Source organism: Labeo rohita, chromosome 24, assembly GCF_022985175.1.
Source record: "Labeo rohita strain BAU-BD-2019 chromosome 24, IGBB_LRoh.1.0, whole genome shotgun sequence".
NCBI classification, from domain to species: Eukaryota; Metazoa; Chordata; class Actinopteri; order Cypriniformes; family Cyprinidae; genus Labeo; species Labeo rohita.
In genome coordinates, this window is record NC_066892.1 from 27,627,953 (window position 1) to 27,647,285 (window position 19,333).

Below are 19,333 nucleotides of genomic sequence, written 5' to 3' on the forward strand. Positions count from 1 at the left end.
GACTCTGGCAACTGCATAACAGTGTATTCTGTAAGTCTAATTTGAAATTGTATTGAAACGTTCCATTAAAATGAGTGATTGCTGTAGAATTGTTGAGAACCTTTCATCAGAGCACTGACCCAATCATCTGCCATGTTAACCAGTCATCAGGCTAATGGGCCGTCAAATTGAATGCATCTTTTCTGCTTTTGACGATGACTCACAAACACCTCTGAAGCCCTGTTACCGCGTCCTGTCTTATCACCTTCTCCCCCGAGCCGCTCCAACCAGCAAATAATGTTGGTATTTGCTAAGAGTTCAAAGTCTAACCCAACGGCTATCACCGATGTGAAAGAATGTCACAATGGAGGAGAGGACAGGAGGGAGGCAGGGCAAGGAAGGAAAAAAATGGAGCTCTAGCAAGCTGAGAAGAGGAGATGAGAGGAAAGACAGGAAGTGAAACTTGCCTCTTCTCTGAGGTGGAGGGGAAAGAGATGAAGGAAGTGTTCGAACAATAGCGAGTTAGTCGCACGGCTGTTTTCCCTCTCTGAGATTCAGACAGCTCGACGGATAGACCTCCTGGTGGTTTTGACACCGCCACCGGCCACCGTTTTTTTTAAACTTTTTGTTTTAAACTCTCACTTCTTGTTTTCTCAAGATAAGTGTTTAAACTAAATCTGAAGTGTAGGCGGACTGATGTACGGCTCGTTTTTTGTCTCGGCTCTCGTTTGCTCTCCCAAGCCTGAAGCTTGCTCGCTCCCTCCCTGCCTGCCTGCCTCTCTCTTGCTGACTAAACAGTTTTGTCAGCTGGCAGTTGCTCGCAGGATTTGCGATAGCTTCTGGAGGCTGGGACGAGGGGGAGGGGTGGTACTCACAGGCAGCACTTGTTGCTTAGTGGAGCTGGCCGAGAGAGAAAAAGAGGGAGGGAGGAAAGAAAGGGTGGAACAGACAAGACGCGAGTGGTTGCAAAAAGAAAAAAAGAGGCCAACAGCATCGCACAACCAGTTTCTGTCTGATTACGTGTTGAGGGAGAGATCACGCAAATGATACAGTTGCACTAATCGTCGTCTTAAGTGAGAGTCGGGACGCCTCGTATTCCAAAAAGGGTATTTTGTCGCTTGCATGTTTTGCATCTGCCACGTTTGAGGACATGCAGACAGGCCTTTGTGTAAACAGCGCAAATCTGGTCTTCTTATGTCAGGCGCTAATCGAAAGCCAAGAGGTGGCTGTTTGCTCCCGTCCGCTCAGCTGGTCTGCCTCCTTGACTCCTGACGGAGAACAAATATAGACCGCAAGGATGAGCTGGCCTAATGACATGTTACCTGGCGGCTGCAGTGCATGCTGGGAAAAGATGTAATCCTGGGATGCAGCCCCGGCAAACATGACATGTCGACCACATGTTGAGCAGATATGTTTATGGTCTTTATTGTGTCATCTTTGTGTTGCTTCTTTATACTGTGGAAGATGAATATTGAGTGTGACTATCATTAAGACAATAAATTGTTTACCAGATTTAATAACTGGCTTTTATGTGTGACCCTGGATCACAAAACTGGTCTTAAGTAGCACATTTTATGGATCAAAATTATTTTTCTTTTATGCCAAAATTCATTAGGATATTAAGTAAAGATCATGTTACATCATGAAGATATTTTGTAAATTTCCTACCGTAAATATATCAAAACTTAATTTTTGATTGGTAAAATGCATTGCTAGAACCTTCATTTGGACAACTTTAAGGTTTTCTCAAGTTTTTAGATTTTTTTTGCACCCTCAGATTGCAGATTTTCAAATAGTTGTATCTCAGCCAGATATTGTCCTATCCTAAAGCCTATTTATTCAGCTTTCAGATGATGTTTAAATCTCAATTAAAAAAAAATTGACCCTTATGACTGGTTTTGTGGTCCAGGGTCACATATTGCCTTTGTACTTAAGTAAATTATACAAATATTGTCTTGAAAATATATGTATTTTTTAAATTATTATTTAAAAAAAAAAGCAAGAATACAGAAATTACAGCAACACTGACACTGTGACGCGTGATGTCAGAATTGACATTTTTGTGTTTGCGTTAAACATTAAAATCAATATTTTAAGTTAACATGTTAACTTTATAAATTCAACACTAAAAAATCTTTTTTACTTGGAAAATCCTAGTTTAAATCATGTGGCATGAGATAAGGCATTATCAACAGACCGTAACATGGGCAATAACCTAAATGCACCCAAATTTTGTGGCTGAAATAGCAAAAAGAAAAATTGGAAGAATTGGTTTTGTTTGAAATAGTTTTGAAGGGCCAAAATCAGTGCTGTTTAATTAGTGCTTCTCTGAAGATGCATTTTGACCAAAACTTTATTTTTGTATGTTGGCTAAATGAAAACTTTAATTTTGGTTTCAGTAAAAAATGAATTTTAGTGCATCACTACTAGCAATCTCATAACAATCATAGCAGTGAGTTTTGCACTTTCTTTCACTAAAGTGCAATGCCATGAAAATGTGTTGAAAGTTGTGCTTTGTTTTCAGTCCATCCCTTGTTCTTATTTGAAGTCCCTCCATGTTGAACTTAAGTAGTCAAGCTTCCCTGTAGCTGTTTATGCAGTGATGGATAAGAAACAGATAATTCAAGTGCATCACAACCTTCCAGTTCACCCCCTTCTTCAAAACCCCGAAACATACACATACCCATCCACATCCACACCCCCACACGCACACAAATGTCCTGCCGTCTCCGCTCATGAGCTGAAAAGGTACTGTTGTTTGTTCTGCAAACACAGGACACACCTCGTATCCACAGAGACTGGAGCGCATGCCCCTAGTCCCGCTGAACCTCAGACTCGTAAAGAAGTCAGACACACACCTTCTTGCAACCTCTTGTGCAAACACATGGGCCTCCACCTGAGAGCATCCCTTTGCACAGCTGCTATGAGTGTAGGGGGATGGGAGGAGGATGAGATTACCGGACTGGCCTTGGGATGGAGGCGGAGACACGGGGAGTAAGCGAAGTCAAGGAAGGGAGGACGAACACGGCTTTAAAGCTCCACCAGCATTCCGGTTTCACACTTCTTTTAATAAAACTGGTCTTGCACCTGCAAGTTTAGACAAAACAGTCACATTTGACTTCGAAACTGACATTTCCACCAGACATTTCCAGTCAGGACAGTCTGACTAAGATGCTTGTCAGTGTTACTAAGCAAGCATCAACGCTGAAGAACTCTTCCTAAAAGCCACACCCGGTCCACTCAGAAGAATCTCCCAGAATCCGATCTAAAACACTCCTTGATGACAGCTCGGCCATTTTGAAACAACACCACGCCACGCTCCTTGTGTTTAGGGACATCAGCATTAGAAAAGATAGGAGATGCTGATATGCTGGCTACTGTTTCCAAAATAAATGCGTCTTTGTGATGGAGCCGGCTGACGTGGTGAAGGATGATGTGGGAGGGGGTTGGGTTAGAGAGGTCTTGGGCTCCATTCTGGGCGCTCAAGCCCAATTTTGGGCTGCGAATTTGAATGGTCAGGTGAAAAGGTAAAGGTGTGTCTGCCTCACTGGTCTGGGGTTAATGGTACACCATCTAGCTCCCATGGGAAACAAGGAGTCAATGGGGCAGGCTCTGCTGACGCGCCCCTGAGGAGACGCCACAAAAGACAGCGAGCACGGCTCTTTCTTCTCCTGAAACCTGGCCTTTCCCATCAGGGGCTGTGTACACAATGAGCAGACAGAAACGCTGCCCTCCTTCAACACCTACTTCACAGCAAGCCTACACGCTTGAATATTTCTGAGGGACCCACCTAGAAGACGTGTTAAACCAAGAAGACGAATCAAGAATGTAAAAGTTACAATCTGACCAAAATAATACAATATGTTTAAAAAGAAAAAAGAAACAAAAACCCATTTTAGGACCATTAAGTTTTCTGCAGTTCTTAGTGGTCCTACATTTTCAGTTTGTTTTCAATTAAATTTCTTTTGCTGTGAGGCTGAAATATTGACAGTGGCTGGTTGGGTTTCTGGTTCAAAACAACTGTTTGTTTGAATGTAGACCTGCCTGTGCCTGTCAATGAGTGGTAGCTGCCACATTTCAAAGCATTTTCATCAGAGTTAGTCATCAGAAAACCATTCAGATACATCTACTTCCTTCATCTAGTTTCCATCCATCCCGAGCATCCCACAAAACTTGTCTGTCCGAGGAGTGTTATCATTAACCAGGGAGTTAGGGCTCCACTTGTGAACTTTGTTACCAAGTGCTTGGAAAAAGTAGAGCAGAGGCAATAATAAACTTAATCAGAGAGCAAAGAAGATAACCAGGCTGTTGAATGCCTCATGGGAAGGACCAGATCAAGAGTCCGAATGAAAGTACAGACTTGCACAGTCAAAATGCACGTCAGGATTCTGACAAAATGGCTGCTTTGCTCATCCTTCTGGGTTGTGGTTACTACTCGTCTATATTTTGTGGTTGTGCAAGTTGAAATTGATGAGTTTAGGAATTTTATAAATTGTTTGAAACTCCCGCAGGGTCATAACCTTCAGAACATCAAGCTCAAAAATGTGCAACATCCTCATTTGAATGAAGAGTCCTGCTTGCACCCTTGGTGTTTGGTGTGCAAAGTGTCTGTTTTGTCTTAATCAGTGTTGCATAACTAGTCATAAAGTGGGCAGTGTCCCTATAATGTCTTCTCCTAGATTGTGCTCATTTTATTCTGCCATAATCTTTGAACAAGGTCAGTGGGCTGCTGATAAGTCGTAAAGAAAGTTGACAGGAAAATTGACAATCCTACAGTGCCTGTAGAAAACTTTATTAATGTCACAAGATTTCTTGCACTTTTGTGTTGTTTTGTCTGTAGAAGACTTTTTTTAATCTTGCAACATTATTGCATTTGTGTGTTGTTCTGTCTGTAGAAGACCTTTAATCTCACAATGTTGAACTTTTGTTGTTTTGTTTGTAGAAGACTTTTTAAATCTCGCAACATTGTTGCACTTTTGTGTTCTGTCTGTAAAAGACTTTTTTTTTAAATTTCGCAACATTTGTTGCACTTGTGTTGTTCTGCCTGTAGAAAGTTACTAATCTGACAACATTGTTGCACTTTTGTGTTGTTCTGGCTTTTAGACTAGCGTAGATTTGTTTCCAGATTTCAGGTGTTACTTCATTTAATTCCTCAACCGATGATGTCAGGATGATTGGTCCTTTTCGAGCCACACGTCTGTGTTTGTGATTCAACCGCGTGTTTCATGACTTGCTAAGGAAATGGCCTATCCCACAAGGCTGTGTGTGAGTCTGTGAAACCTCTGCTGAACAGGAAACAGTGGATACTGGATGTTTTTTCAGGTTCTCATAATTATGATAACTATTTTGCTACATTTAAGGAATTGTTCATCAGAACTAGTGAAGTAAATAGTTTCAGTCTTTGCCAGGGGAAAGCAGATAGGAAAGGTTTTCGTCAGTTCTGCAAATCTGGCTCTTTTGTTAGCGGTAAACATTAAATACTTAATCAGGTCGTGCTCTAAGAACCTCTCACCAAGAGAAAAAAAGTGTTTAGAGCTCAAAATCAGTGGAGGAAACCAGAACTTTTTTTCCATTGTTGAGTCATGTGACCGTTTGGCTAAGCCTGCTCGCCTTTGTTTGAAACTTGTAATTGTCCCTTCCTGCGTGTTTTAACCCCTTTTATCCTTTTAGGACCTCACAATGTTGAGGGCTGTCACCCACCCACCAATCTGTACCCACTCTGGTGCCGCCTTACATCTGATGGGACCCTCTTTATCAATGTGTGGGCAAACATTAAGGGGGCTATAGAGATGGAAATGAGGCCTTTGCGGCCCTGCAGCCGAAATGCTGGTGCCCTAACGCCTCTACAGAATGTCATGGAATTACAAAAGAGATTGGTCTGTAATGACCACCCGTTCTTTGAATGCTGCTGGGCTTGTGTACTTTCTTTCATTTCGTACCGGCTGATGTCATTCAGATTCGTCATTTAAACATGGTTTCAAGCTAATTGACACTTAGAGGACAATACAAGTGTGTATGTAATGTCTAGTGGATAACATTGTATTTTTGTGTACTTTACTCCCAAATTGTGTCTTTTGAGGTTTTTTTTTTTTTTGAAGCTGATGTACTTTGTAAGAATTAAGGTATTTCAATGCACAATTAAATTTGGTGATTACAGCAAAATGCACTAAACGAATTGAACCCTCTAGCCTGAAGTTCTGAAGTTCTTCTTTCTTTGTAGACTGGCTCTACGGCCTTTTGTAGGATGGTCAACCTGATGCTAAACTCCAAGCTGCCACATTTAGGGAAAGAATCGTGACTTTAACGCACTCGGCCTGCGATTTCTCCTATGAAGTTCCAGCGCCTCCACCCCCCCGTTCTAGATGAATCGCTCCCTTGTAGGAGCGTGTCCTCAGGCAGCCGCCTATGTAGAGAGAGCCCTGCACAGCAACTCTGGAGCAGTACGAAAGGGAAAAAAACAATGTGACTCTTATTTCAGACAGGGGAGGGGGGGCCGTACGTGATGTGATGCTAGGGAGTCGCTTCGGCACAGCCGAGAAGCCCTGCGCGTCAGCACACACTGGAGTGTGATGGATGACCCCTGCTGCAACCGCCGGCCTGGTTGTCACTCAGGCGAACGGCAATAGCAAACAGCTGGCAGCACTGGGTGCGATTGGCTGATGGGAGTCACATGGGTTGGCTTTTGGGGGCGGAGCAATGAAAGTGGGCGGCTGACGGCCGTCACAGCACCAGTTGGCTGATGTTTCGGCCTTGTACTTTAGCCTGCATCCTTGCTTTGGAGTTTAGGCCGTGTAACGTTGTAACAGAAGCCAAAAGGGGGCCAGAGGGAAGGGGAGGTGTAGAATTGATAGAGTGATTGAGTGAGTTAATGCACAGTGACTGACGATAATATCGCCGTCAGAACTGGGTCCAGTAAGAGCATTCACAAATCTCGCCTTAGATTTTCTCTCACCCAACAAGTTTCTTTTTTCTTAGGGGAGGAGAAAAAGCAGTCTTGACAGCCACAAATCATGCGTGGTCACTGCATATGTGTGCACGTATGAGCCACAGAGAGATGTTCTCAGCATCAGCTCGATGAAGGCTGTATTCTTCTTGGCTTCACAAAGAGCTCCATTATAGCATGCCGTAAGAGGCATATCTGCCTAGTTCTCTGTCAAACACCCTCCAGTGGTTTTCCTTTTCTTAGTCTTCCAAATAAATGATGGAGAACCCACTGTGGCAGCTTGCCAGACTCAAAACCTGATCAGTTAGCACATTTACAGTGAATCAGATCGTTCCGACTTGGTACAACTAAAATTTTCTTTGTTTGCACAACTTTTGTTTTTGCTCTTTGAACGTGGTTTTGCGCAATTGCGAGGGAATCCCTTTGCAGTAATGGTACATTCGCTCAGATCAATTTCAGGATGTGTGTGCACAGCATCGTGGGCCTCTTTTTCAGGATGGCTTGTAGGAGCTTGCCGGTTTAACAGGACTGAAAAGGCCTGGAGGTACCCCCACGCACCTCCTCCTCCTCTTCCTACTTCTTGTCTCTTTGTGTTCTCAGGTGTACAGTGAATTTAGAGTCTGCTTCATGAAACCAGCAGCCACACCTATACCTCAACGGTGCACAAAAGAGAGATGGTTATCGGAAGCATCTCTATACTTTTATTGCAAAGCACAATTTGGCTAATACCACCTTATAAGCCTTCAGTCATTATGTGGCTTTTTAGATTCATATTCTTTAAAAAATGTACTTGCATTCATGCCCACTTTTATGTGCACAATACCCACATGATATTAAGTCAGCTTTATGAATGCCCAACATTTGTTTGTTTGATGCATTCTTTATTATCACCAGTGATGTTCAAACAGAAGTTACACATCGGCACGACCCAAACCTAATTCGCTTGTTCTAGTTGCTGATGTGAGCCATGTACGCAGTGAAGTTTGGAGAGCCCTCTGTGTGCCTCTGGATTTATGGAGCTGAGCTGTCAGTGCTGCCCCTCGATGAATGTTCCATTTGTTGCACAGATAGACAACTGTCAAAGGAGAACGGCATGGGCCCACTGCGTCCTTTCTGCCATAAAAGCTGCCCTGACCAGCTCAGCCGAGAGAGAGGGAATGGGGGAAAGTGGGAGGGAGATAGGAGGAATTCCCATGTGACTGCTTCCCAAGAGGATTCTTTTTCCACGGATGAATCAAAAGTTCCAGTTTTGCACATAAAACATGTGAAACAAAATTGAAAAAAAGCAGAACTTTAATCGTTCAAATTAATGTCAGTGAACAACAAAGCGGATGTCTTCATATCCACAGATCGCAGTCAAAGCAAGTCGGACGAGGGAAAGATCTCTTGGTCTTCCTGCAGGAACATGTCTGCTAAATAAAGGAACGATCGCAACAACAAGAACAACAGGAGGGAAGGAGATTAGATGCTCAGATCCTCCTTTCACCCAGTCCGCTACACCTCACGCACTGTTTAACCAGAGTAAGCCTGGGATGAACGTCCCCATGTAGTCTTGCATCATTGTAATTCTTTTCATTCGCGGCTCTTGTTTCTCCCTCAAGGAAGCGTTCTAAAATGGCTGCCCTGTTTTGGACGGATTGGTGGGGACAGCGATATTCTTTGAGAGAGCTTGTGCGCACACGCACACACCATCTGTAGTGAGGGTGGACAGTGTATGCTTTTTCCAGGCAGCTGTCAATGGCACACTGATCTGTCAGCATGGACCCTGCATCTGCACTCCTCTGTAACTCACACCACGGCTCTCCACAGAAACCGGGCATGAGCCAGCGTCTGTCTTCGCTTACAAGAACTCTATCTTCGCAAACGCAGCCTCTCTTTTGTGAGAGAATGCAGTTCTTTCTCTTTCCGCCCATGCATATTTGCATGGATATGGAGATGAGCCTGAATACGAGGCCGTCCTGTCCTCAGACCTCGTCCATGTGACCAGTCAACCGCTCTCGCAGTACCCCACTGTGAAGTCTGGCCAACCCGAGGCACCATATGTGTCCTATAGACCCAAATAAAGGCCTGCCGTCTGCAAGAAAGAAGGGGTAAAGACTTGTCCCTGTCGCAGGCACCTGTGAGGCTTGACAGCTGAGTCGTCCGTTGCCAAGGACCCCTCGATTTGCATGCTTGTTTACATCATCTCTTAACCTCTGAAGAGCCAGGAACTACCGAGCCTGCGCCACAGCTGGGGCTAGTGGTCCCCCATCCCCCTTTAAAACATCCAATGAACACATGTGCACCAAATCTTCTGCCGCATCCTTGCAGTACTTCAAGGATCTGTCTTTAAGTTGTTTAGCGAGAAGAACCAACTATGATTTGGAGGCTTTGAAACGTTTTTTTTTTACTGCATCTGAGATGCTCTCACAGATACAGAGCTTGTTTGCATGAAGCAAGCTCACCCCAGGGCGAAGCAGCCAGGCTTGATTTGGAAATGAAAGCCACTTCCTGCGCAGCGCAGTTTACCACGTTGCCTGTTACGATGCATGCTTGACTCAGGTGTTAAATGATGTATAAGAGTAAAACAGTCGACCACACAGATTGATGCGAAAGCTTCGTTGCAGAACTCAAAGCTGCAGCGAAAGTCGCTCCTTCGGCGTAGTCACATCTTGCATTCATAGTTTCTTCTTTCCTGTTGTTAGTCATGTTACCATGAAAATCAGTCAGCAGACAAAACTGGATGTGCTGTCTTGTCAGTGGTTGAGGCCAGCATCTTTGCAAGCTCGTCTGGGAAGCAGAAATTCATGAATAAGGAATTTCGCTGCTGAGAAAATAGCCGGGGTTGGTGACGTGTCTGCTTTTGTCTTCCTCGGTTTGATGGGCAAATCTCTTCTCTGTTCTGCTCTAATATAAACCATCATCTGTAAAAGGAACTTAAACCTCATTGGAGTTTCCACATGTTGCCACACAATGGCTGGTCAGATGATTTCAATTCACTATGTCTTTGCTTTTGATTGCATCTGCGGCACTTCTGCCGAATGATTGAGAAACATCCTGAGGAGTGCTTTGGACCATTACCTTGTACCAAAAATGCACCATATTTTTGGTATTACCATATATCTTTAAGCTTGGAAACATGATAATACGATTGTGTTTTTCAGACTTTGTGTTTTTCAGACTTTGTGTTAACAGACGGTGTTAACATTGCATTCTTTGAAGCAAGCATGTGTTGCATTCTCGAAGTTGCAAGAGGGGGTGCTGTAACAAACTTTAGCACAAACATTCGCACAAACCTGTCTGTTTGAGTCATGGTCTAGCAACAATTTGAAGACAACTGTTTTTCAACTGTTTGAAGATGGTTAGGGCCAGTTTTACTAAAGAGGGCAGATTAGTGTTAGCGTCATAATGACCAGCGCAATCTACCAAGAGCAATGCAAATTACTGCCTGCTTTAAGACTTGTTTTTTTTTTTTAAATAACGTTAAATAACGGCACAAATACCAGTAATTTGGTGAGCGCAAATATTAGTAAAACACGTTGCATAACACTCCCAGAAATTTTGCATCTGAAAAGGAAACGTCTACAAATGCATATTCAATAAGGTCAGGGGCAAAAATGCGCGTCTTTAGTAAATCCTGCTAGTACTGCTTTAACTCCAAAAGATGGTTTGCGCTGGTGCAAACCGTTACATTTCCAAATTCTGTTTTTCTGGACTTTTTTTTTTTTTTTTTTTTTTTTTGTAAATGGTTAAATTACATTTAATTAATCAAAAAGCAAGTCTAATTCATAACAATTATGAAACTTATACAATTTAGCATCAATTTATAAAAAGTTTAACAAAATTTACACGTTTAGGGGACCTAAGAAATATAATTTTTTTTCTAACCTTCTCTTTTATTGTTATTAAATTCTGTTTAAGAATGTCTAATTATTTGAATGCATAAAAACAACTTAATTTAAGTTTATTTTTACAATATTTAACATTTTTTTTCTGGTTATCAAATAAAGGCATAAAATATTAATTTAGTTTATCTTTTAATCAAATTAACTAGTTTTTGGCAAACAAAGTTACTATTAAAATTGCAATGCAATTAATTAAAACTTTTATTCTGACGGGTTGCCGTGAATACCTTTACATTTCTGTGTGTTATGATATGACGGTAGTTTCTCTCAAAAAAAAAAAGGTAAACTTCAGAGCAGTTCTGGAAGTGTTATTCATGTATTTATGTCCTCATTTGGCGAGACGGCAGTGAGCGCGACGCGCACTTCAGTCTGTGTGTAGCAAACGAAACACAGAGGTATGCAGAACATGAACGATTCACATTTAAATAGTCTTTTTGCTTAATTTTTAGAGATACTAGTCTATATCGTGATTTGATTTAAGTGTAATGACCTACTTTTGATTAATTCATCGAAGCTTTGACAAATTCCATGACATTCCGTGTTGTACAGTAAATTCCGTTTTTATGATTGGATTCCGTCTGCATTTTCCGCATCGCGGAAATCATAGGACCCAACTGTTAGTAAAACTGGTGCTTAAACTGTTATTATATAGGAAGCTTATTATAAACATGTCGACACTGTCAGTTTAATGGCATAGACCGCCCCCTTGAGTACCGGAGGTCAGATACGTCACAGTAGAGTTAGGGTGCATGTTCAGTATATAATGGGATGGTGTTATTGCATTGTGTTGGCTATGCATTTACATCTTTGAAAGACTGTGTTCTGGCCTAATGCCCATTTCTAATGGGAATGCTTGCAAACTCCACCACAAAAAAAACAATCTACGGTAGAATGTAGGTTTTGTTCAAATAGGACTTGGTGTCAAATGCTTGTCTTTTGTGGCATAGTCTAACTGAAGTAATTAGTATCAGCCTTTCTCTGTGTTTATGTCTTGTAGGGTGTACGGTTTGCATTGATAAGGATACGAGACCTCAGGGTGGTGCAGGTTCTGGTAACTCCCGTCCTCCGCCCCCCTCTTTCCCCCTCAGTGTCTCTGGTGTTTAGTAGAAACAAAGCAAACAAGCCAGGGAGTGAGCAGTTAACTCAGTGCGCTCTTTCAAGCAGCAAACGAGCAAACTGGCCTGTCCCGTTTGTCCAGATTCTCACCTCGCTTTATCTGCACCACCTTACCTGCTCCTCTCATTCATCAGTGTTTTTTTTTTTTTTCCAACCCTTTCTTTTAAACTCTCCACCTTCCTGTCTTTGCATCAGGTCGCATCTCCTGTCTTTCTTTCACAGGTTTTTATCTTGGCCTCTTGCTATTGAAACTGATATTGAGGGGTGATGTGCTAGGCAGAAAGCAGCGCTATCTCAGCGCGCCAACTGCTCTCAAACACGACGGTTCCTGCACTTGTCCGTGCCTGTCATCCAGCCCTGAAACAGAGCAGTAGCATTCTTTCACACACACACACACACACACACAGTGAAGTGCTCATGCTCACACATGGAGGCGGAGGTAATCACATAGTGAGCGTACACAAACAGGTTTAACCCAAAAATGGATGTAGCCAATACCTGCACTCATTAAACACATAAATTTAGCCTAAATGAAACTGTTTCCTGGCACGAAGGGATAAAATGTAACCTGTAGCAGTTAATTGTGGTTCATCGCAGGGCATCGCTTTTTTTTTTATTTTTATTTTTTTGCAACTGCATTAACTTTTTGTTGAAGTCTAATTCTAGTGACTCATCTAGTTAGATGTGGTTGCAAAGGAAGTCTCATTAATACTGGTGCTCATACTTTGAACACACTCTATAACCACAGCATTAAACTCTTAGTGCCATAACTTTGCACTTGTGCTTCAGTAATAAATGGCAAATTAAGCCACAAGCCATAGACAAAATCACTGTTTTGATGCATAGAATCTACACTACCATATGTTTTTAAAAGAAGTCTTATTCATGTGATCAAAAATACAGCAAAACAGTAACATTGTGAAATATTATTACAACTTAGAAAAACTGTTTTCTATTTTAATTTATTCTTGTGATGGCAAAGCTGATTTTTTTACAGAAGTCATTCTAATATGCTGATTTGCAGCTCTAGAAACATGTATTATTGACGTTGAACAGTTTGTACTGCTTTTTGTGATGCATGTTTGCAGGATTCTTTGCATGTAAAGTCCAAAAGCTTTTATTTGAAAAATATTTTTTTTGTAGACTTATAAAATTATTTGCTGTCACTTTTGATCAGTTTAATGCATCATGCATCCTTGCTTAAAGAAATATATATATATATGTATGTATATGGGTCAAAGACGAAAAAGGGTTTAAGCATAAAAACAATAAGTGTAGTACTGTTTTAAAGTTTTTTTTTTTTGTTTTTTTTTTGTTTTTTTTTAGAAAAAAAACAAATTAACTGAAAAAAAAATTAAAATTCAAAGCTTTCTATTGAATTTAATTTTAAATGATTCATTTTAAAATGTTATTTTCTTTTTTTTTCTGAGAAAAAAATAAATATTATGCATGTATCCCCAATTTACAGAAGACACCCACTAAAGTGTCATTCAGTGTAACAATCTTGTCAGGCATATTTACAACAAAAATCATTTTATGGGTTATTAAAAGACAAATTACTTTCTCCCCTAATACTAATTAGTTGTAATTCTACATTTTTTTTTAAATTTGCCACTATCCTAGGTTTTGCCAATTTGTCAGTAAAAGTGTTTTTCTCATTTAAATCACCATAAAATGTAATATGCTCCCTTATTCTTTTATATATTTTAATATGTACAAACAAGAATAAGCTTGTTTGAATTTTTACATAAATATTGTTACACTAAATGACGATGTAACATTATTTCAACCAAATTTTAAGTGTCCTTAAAAGTAGACACTTGACTTAGATTTAATGTGCTTTCTATGCACATAAAATCACTTTTGTAAATTTATTTTGTAGTGGACATCTTAACGTCTTTGATCCATAGTTTTTTTTTTGGTTTTTTGTTTTTTACATAAACTTAGTTTATGTGCATATTTGCAATTTTATCCTAAAATGTGCATTAAAATATGTGAATGTAAAGTTAATTACAGAGACTTGGGGGCAGACTGGAAGCATTTGCTACAAATGTATAATTTTTTTTTAATCACATATAAATGTTGTCTTTTAAAATGCACTTGTTAAATCACACTGGTGATGCATAAGGGATGCTGGCTGTATAAAACCAATCTGGCTTGCTCATTTGCTGGTGTATTCCTCTCTTTGTCTCTCCTTTTGTTTCCTCCTCTTCTCTGACTATTGTGCGATTCACACCAAAGCCAATAACAGTAGCTGAATACAGTCAGTATCCTGTCATCATCATCAGAGCAGTATAACGTGGAAGAAGACACGCAATCTGGGTGTGTTTGACGGGGGCAGAGCCTAAAATCCATCCACACACACACACACAAACTCTGGCGTGGCTAAAGACCACAGCAACCTAAAATGTCTCCTCCACCCAGGCCATTATACCTGCCTCTTTGCCTCTCAATTAGGCAGTCTTACCAGCTACTAATCTGATAATCTCTGTCCTGTCTCTCTCATCCCATCCTCCATCTCTCTCACATCTCTCCTCTGACGACTCCTTCGCTTGTCTCTCCATCTCGTCTCCATCCCCCACCACCAACGGCAAAGTTTCCTGTGAACTTTTTTTTATGGTCATCTGTCTTCAGTCAGTTAAGTCTCCCTCTCCCTCTCTCTAATTTAAAGACACACGCTCCATCACCCCCTCTGCACGTCTCTTCTCTTTTGAAAAGCTCCTGCACAAAGAGGATAAAGCTACGTAAGTCTCTCCTCCTCTTCATCTGTGCATCTCTGTATCCCTCCATCCTGTCTGCGAACGGCTAACAGACGTTAAACGGGCCAATCACTGATTAGTGATGCAACAAATGATGCTGAACAACTCTTTACTGTGTTTATTAGGAGCAGGCCTAGACAGATATGCAAAGTTTTATGCAAAAATAAGCGCTTTTTATTTAAACATTAGGCAGTGTCGGGAATATAATAACTGTACTATTATAAAATGTTACTATTAAATACTAGCCTTCTAACAAATATATAATTTAGCAAGTTTTTCTATTTATATTTTTAGCAGCTGCAAGTTAAAAATGGTCTAGTCTGCTCTTAGTTGGGGTCATTTTTTTTCTTTTTATATTTTTAGCAGCTGTAAGTTAAAAATGGTCTACACTGGTCTACTCTTAGTAATCGCTGACAGTATTATCACATAAAACTACATAGAAATAGGCTGTCTAAGCAAACGTATTTTTGCAATATTCTAAAATACGTTTATATTAATAATAATATTCAATAGTTTTGACATTATTTTGACATTCCTTTTTTAGTAGTTAATTAGTCTTACTATGTTGTGAAATATTACATTTTAAAATAACTTTACAATGCTCTGTTTGAAAAAAAATATATGATTTGCTGGTCAAGAAACATCCATTTAAAAAAAAATTGTTATACACTACCAGTTAAAACTTTTTGAACGATAACATATTTAGAGTTTTGTTTTTTTGTTTTTAAAGAATCTCTTCTGCTCACCAAGCCTGCATTTATTTGATCTGAAATACAGCAAAAGCAGTAATATTGTGAAATATTTTTACTATTTAAAATAACTGCTTTGTATTTGAATATGTTATAAAATGTAATTTACTCCTGTGATCAAAGCTAAATTTTCAGCATCATAACTTTAGTCTTTAGTGTCAAATGATTCTTCAGAAATCATTCTAATATGCTGATTTGCTGTTCAAAAATGTTTATTATTATTATCAGTATTTAAAACAGTTGAGTACTTTTTTTCTGGGTTCTTTGATGAATAGAAAGATCCAAAGATCAGCATGTAGCATTATACACTATACCATTCAAAAGCTTGGAGTAAGTATAATTTATAGAAATTAGTACTTTTATTTAGAAAGGATGCTTTAAATTGATCTAAAGTCATGGTAAAGACATTTATAATGTTACAAAATATTTAAATTTTAAAATAAATGCTGTTCTTCTAAACTTTCTATTCATCAAAGAAACCTAAAAAAATCTACTCAGCTGTTTTCAGCATAATAATAATAATAATACTTGTTTTTTTGAGCAGCAAATCAGAATATTAGAATGATTTGTGAAGGATCATGTGACTGGAGTAATGATGCTAAAAATTTAGCTTTGAAACCACAGGAATAAATTACATTTTAAAATATATTCAAATAGAAAACAGTTATTTTAAATAGTAAAATATTTCAAAATTTTACTGTTTGGCTGTACTTTGTTTTAAATAAATGCAGGCCTGATGAGCAGAAAAAACATTTAAAATCTTACTGTTCAAAAACTTTTGACTGGTAGTGTATTTTTTTTGTGGAAACCGATAGAGTGTTAGAAATAGCAAGAACAGTATTTATTTGAAATATAAACCTTTTGTAACATTATAAATGTCTTTACTGGCTCCTTTGGTCAATTTAATAAAACCATGCTGAATAAAAATATTAATTTGATTAAAAAAATTACCCCCCAGCCTTCAAACAGTAGTGTTATATCACTATGCATTTTTTTTGAAAATGTGAAAATATTTGAACCTATAAAAATGATTTCACAAACCTTCAGTACACAAAACTTTCTTATTGACTTGAAAGTAAGTCAATAAGTGAGTCAGATGTTGATTCAGTAACTGCTCTGAATGATTCAGTACAGGATTTTTGTTTATTATTATTTTTTTTTTTAAGAATAATTCAAACTGGTAGGTTCAGAGTTTTTGTCTTTTGAATGAATCTTCAAAAGAATTCCTTCATAAGAATCAGTTGTTTGTGAATTAAACCAGACTGTTGGCGTAGCCAAAATAAAAGTGATATTCAGACATTTATAGCAACTGACAAATTTCTGCTGTTTATCATTTTAACCAGGCCAAAATATTTTATAAACAAACATTCAAGAGGACTGTGGCTTCTAGATCTTGAACTACTAATGTGTCTTGATTTCAAAGCAGCCTTTTTTGAGTTAAACTGTACCATGACTGCAGGTCAAACTCCAGCCATCGAGATCGAGATTGTCTGTAAGAGTGGGTCGTTTCATAGGGCTGTGATTCAACACAGCAGGTTTTGCAATGCTTTTATTACTTTATAACAGATTTCAAGGTCAAAAGTCTCATCCCGAAAGAAAGTGTGTGTGTGTGTGTGTTCATAGGCATGCATATTAAACTCCCTCTTTGTGGTCTCCCCGCAGTGTGAGCAGTGGTTGCTGACACACGAGGTGCACTGCGGCCCCTCTTCAACCCCCGAACGGCAGCAGAATAACACAACCTCGTCTGAGGACGGGTAAATATACCTCACCGCCCGGTCCGGTCCGAGCCGAGGCTGCCTGTCCGCGTGAGCATCCTCACTGTTTGCACATGCAGCATGGATGACTGGCCTGCTTATCAAGTCCCGCCCACAAGTTTCACCTGAAACTTTGAGTTTTATCTCTTCTCCTTTTTATTTCATCCTTTCATCCACATGTCTGTTCGTCTTCGCTGTTTTACAGTCACAGCCCGACTCCATAGTATGCCACACATCCTTTGCTCTATCACTCATCAAATTCAGCTCTTCCACTCTTTTGCAGTGTGCATGCGTCCCATTACTGCAAAAACAGCGAAGCAGCTTAATGGGCTTGAAACTTTATTAAACTGAGTTAGGTAAACAGATGTGCGAATCTATTAGTCAAGTCACAGTTTATTATTTTGCTTCATAAAAGCACGGAAACCTTTAAGCTTGAACTTTTAATCTGCTTTCAGCTCTTCAGACGTCTCACACACTTCATATTCATGCTAACGTCCGCTGCATGAAGCTGGGATCTATCAGTGTTGCGTTGTCTTGTTTTAAGACTCCTGTGCTGAAAACGTGAGATGGTTTTCGGTTCAGTTGGGTGGTTATGGAATGACTTTGCATCGAGATGCAGGCAGGAATTTAAGAAATGTATTTGTGTTTGTTGCTTTGAAAAGAATGCGAATAGATGTAAAGACAAAATACCAGACAAAGGCCAGACTTAAAAAGTAGACTTAAATTGTGTCATCAGAACATGCGTTGATAATGGGGGAAAAAAGATGTTCTACGTCAAAGATAAAGATAGAAACTACCATTGTGGTGACACACATTTACAGTAAGGTGTAAACTAACAAAAAACAATATTTCTACAGCATATCTTAATATATATTAGTTAATGTTTATTATAAGATTTATTTATATTTGTTTACATTAATTAATGCAAATTGTGAACTAACATGAACAATCAATGAACAATTGTATTTTTTTATAAATTATCACAATTATTTTGTACATCGTACAAAATGTATTGCTCATTGTTAGTTCTTGTTAGTTAATACATTAAAGTTAACAAAAGATTCCTTACTGTGAAAGTAATGTAATATTACTTCATTCATACAAAAACTAATTTTACAGCATTTATGAACGTTAATTTATATACTGTTGTACATTTTTGTCTATAATATATTAATTCATTTGGTTTATTTGGTAACACTTTACAATAAGATGTCGTTTGTTAACATTAGCATGAACAAAAAATGAATACATTACACGATTTATTAATCTTTGTTAATGTTAGTTAATACAGTTCATTGTTTACGTTCACAGTGGATTACCTAATGTTAACAAACACAAACTTGTGGTATTAATAATGCATTAGTAAATGCTGAAATTAAGATTAATATGAGTATTGTTCATTCTTATTTAAACTAATGTAGTTAACTAATGAACCTTACTGTAAAGTGTTACCGTTTATTTTATACCACTTATAATTTAAAAAATGTTAAACTTCTATTAGCTTTTAGCTATTAAGATTCACTTTAACCAAGCTTAATACATTTTTTTTTTTTAAATATTGTTCATTGTTATTTCACTTCAACTATTGCATTAACTAATGTTAACTAAATGAGCATAAGCATAAAGCATAAAGTATTTAAAAAACAATTCCGTCCAGTACACTTGTTAGCCGTCTAGTTTGTTCATTAAACAGTTTGTACAGTCTAAATTGTAGTTGTTAGCTACGTTTTCCTTTGCTCGTTCTGAAGTGTTCTCAGGTAGCAGGGTCAAAGGTCAACATTCTCTTCTGTAAAACAGCTGTCTTATCTAGGTGAAAGTATGATGCTCCTAAAAGACAGGCATTCTTTTACAGAAAATACAGCCGAGTTACTGAACTATAGTTCGGAACAAGCGTCCTTTGACTGCCATTCATCTGGTCCCGCAGTTTTATTATTCTCTTTGTGATGGTATGAAATTCTTATGGGTGTTAGATTGTTACTTTGGATGTGCTCAAGCTAACATCTATTCATAGGAGCATGTTTAGTTTTCAGATAACTGACTCCGAGCGCTCCTGTGAGTCATGGCCTATTGCTCAAACCGCTCTTTCGAGCGCCTGCAGTCTCCCATGCTCAGACTTGTGGCGCATCTGTTGAAAGTCACGGAACAGGAC

General features: G+C 39.1%; 1 protein-coding gene across 3 annotated transcripts in view; it reads left to right on the forward strand.

Moving 5' to 3' along the window:
• Positions 1 to 19,333, forward strand: part of rreb1a (ras responsive element binding protein 1a) — a 55,913-nt gene that overhangs the window by 6,265 nt on the left and 30,315 nt on the right. Inside the window, exons 1-2 of one of the 3 annotated variants that reach the window (XM_051097548.1) lie at positions 13,990 to 14,666; positions 17,093 to 17,184. The exons of 1 other annotated variant lie outside the window; for it this stretch is intronic. The gene's annotated coding sequence lies outside the window, so the exon portion shown is untranslated. Of the gene's footprint in view, positions 1 to 13,989; positions 14,667 to 17,092; positions 17,185 to 19,333 lie in introns of those variants that run through there. One more of the 3 variants, XM_051097547.1, reaches the window with a different exon arrangement.